This window comes from Aptenodytes forsteri, unplaced genomic scaffold (assembly GCF_000699145.1).
Source record: "Aptenodytes forsteri isolate BGI_AS27 unplaced genomic scaffold, ASM69914v1 Scaffold223, whole genome shotgun sequence".
Taxonomy (NCBI): Eukaryota; Metazoa; Chordata; class Aves; order Sphenisciformes; family Spheniscidae; genus Aptenodytes; species Aptenodytes forsteri.
Window position 1 is genome coordinate 600,810 of NW_008794742.1, and position 2,612 is coordinate 603,421.

The window sequence follows — 2,612 nt, forward strand, 5'->3', positions numbered from 1 at the left end:
GGGGGGGGGGGGAGTGAACAAACAGCTGTGTGGTGTTTAGCTGCCTGCCAGGTTAAACACAACAACTGGTCAGTCTACTTAGATGGGCTTGGGATGAGGGGAAGTAAAACCAGACAGTTTGGCTGCAAATTAGCCATGCAGTAATTTCCTATGTGTGTAATTAAACTTTTTCTTAATCTTACTGGGTAGTTTGATTGTCACCCTAGATGTGGTCAAAGGATCAGATCCATTTTTCATTGACAGTAAATGAAAAATTGGTGTGGACAGAAAAGCAGCTGGATACTCTTCTGATGTCCTCACTAAAACGAAAAATTCTTGTACTCCACAACTAAATTTGCTACCCATTACACAACACATAAGGAAGCTCAGAGAGATCAACACATACATATTCATAGACTACAGCTGTTTGCTCTGTTTTGAAATTGAATTAGGAAAACAGTTGTTTTAAACAACAGCACTACAATTACGCTAAGGGCTTTATTGACTTTTATTGAATATTAGATACCACATGGTTTATGTAATAATGTCATAAGAGGCCTGCTTTAAAACACATCAGCTCTCTTCAAACAAACCTCAATCCCGACACTGTATTTATTCTATGATTTGAGCTTTGTAAGTCTACTCCATATTCACAGGTGTTTGTAACACAATAAAAATAGAGGAAAACATTTTAAAACCCCTCAGAGAATAAAAGGTATTCATCACAGACACAGGAGCTGTAATGTCGGACAACTGAAACTTCGGTTTTAAATCGTTTTAGTGTCTCTTGAACCAAAAGAAAAATAGAGAAATCAGGACATGTTACTCGCAGTATTACATTTAAATCTGTGAGTAGTGGCTGAATGAACACCAACCCGGATTGCTGCTTGTCTCATTCAGACAACTAGTAAGAACTAGTAGCTGCACAATTTGCCAGCATTTTCCTGAAACCATATGGCGTGACAAGTACGTTGGAGCCTGTACGCCCTTATGCACAGCTAATAGAAAAATGAGACAAATAGCTTGAAAGAAACACTTCAATAAAGCAAGAAGACTGCCTATAGCTGATGGTCAGAAGAATGATCTTTGAACTAAAGCTGCATCTGACATGATGAGTTGAGTTGAGACCATGATAACTAGTGATAGGACGAGAGGAAATGGCCCCAAGTTGCGCCAGGGGAGGTTTAGATTGGATGTGAGGAAAAATTTCTTTACCGAAAGAGTGGTTAAACATTGGACCAGGCTGCCCAGGGAAGTGGTTGAGTCACCATCCCTGGAAGTGTTTAAAAGACATGTAGATACGGCACTTAGGGACATGGTTTAGTGAACATGGTGGTGTTGGGTCGACAGTTGGACTCGATGATCTTAGAGGTCTTTTCCAACCTTAATGATTCTAATGATTCTATGATTCTATAGTTCATTCGTATTTTTGGCTGATGAAAAATTTATTAAAACTTTCTTCTACATTTCAGAAAAGAACTAGGATGATTATTATCACCAGCTATACTTGAAAGACAAAGGACAAATGTAGCTACACGGAATATCTCACTGCTGACTATTCTTGGCTGAAACATTAATAAATTGCACTCTAATCCCAACAGGTTATGCTTTATAGGCAGTGACTCAATATGCATATCTATGGAAGGCAGGCTGTTCATTTTTTGTTACTATTTTCATTATGTTTGGCCCCGAGAGTTCAAAACAATAAGCTGCATTTCAGGAGTCATATAAACAAATAAGAAGGACTTTAGTTTACTCTTTTAACTCCCCCAGTTGCACCCACATCTGATAGTCTTGCCAATTTTCCCAGATTAACATATGCTTTGGATACTGCTGAAAACTGCGAGACATGGAGATATCTCACCTCCCGAGTTCCACACTTTTAGGGATTCTTTTCAAGGAACACAAGTCAGAAACACTGATCCTGCTTCTACTATTGGTGAAAGGAAGGAAAATAGATTCAAAAAGCATAAGAAAGTGAAATGCTAGTTTCTTACCAGATGTAACATAAGCAGACCTGAAGTCAGTGAAATACAGACTCAAATGTGGAGAATAGCTTACACTCATCCACCTAACTCCATAGTTGGACAGGCACGTCTTCCTTCAGAACGAACTATCTACAACAGAAAACAAACTTCCCAGATTTCCCTTTGCCTGTCTAGAAAATCAAGCATCAAATAAATCAGATTTTGAAGCTGGTAATATTATTTCAAGGAGAACGGATTAAGAGATTATGCTGCTGTGGATCAGCAGCTGTTTCACGATTCCCATTTGGGTTATTCGTAACTGTCTGTACACCATTGAACACTGGTCTCAGTCAAGTCACCAAGCACAGCTCATCCAGCCTGGCCCCTTCCTTCAGTCCCTGGGTAACTGGATCTGAGCACAACCGCAGCGCCCTCCTGCTGTCCAGTTCCTACTAATAATGGAAGAAGCACACAGCCAGGCCAAGTATCTTCTGCCAACACACCGTTTCCGGGTCCAACTTTGACTTCGCATTGTTTAAAAAACAGAAATGCCCTCTCCCTCTCAGGCATCGTACTGTCCTTCACAGAAAGCACCACCTTTCCTCGCACCCATTACCTGCCAGGTCCGCCACCACGGGAACATCAAGGTTTTAGCGGCAGCACAGC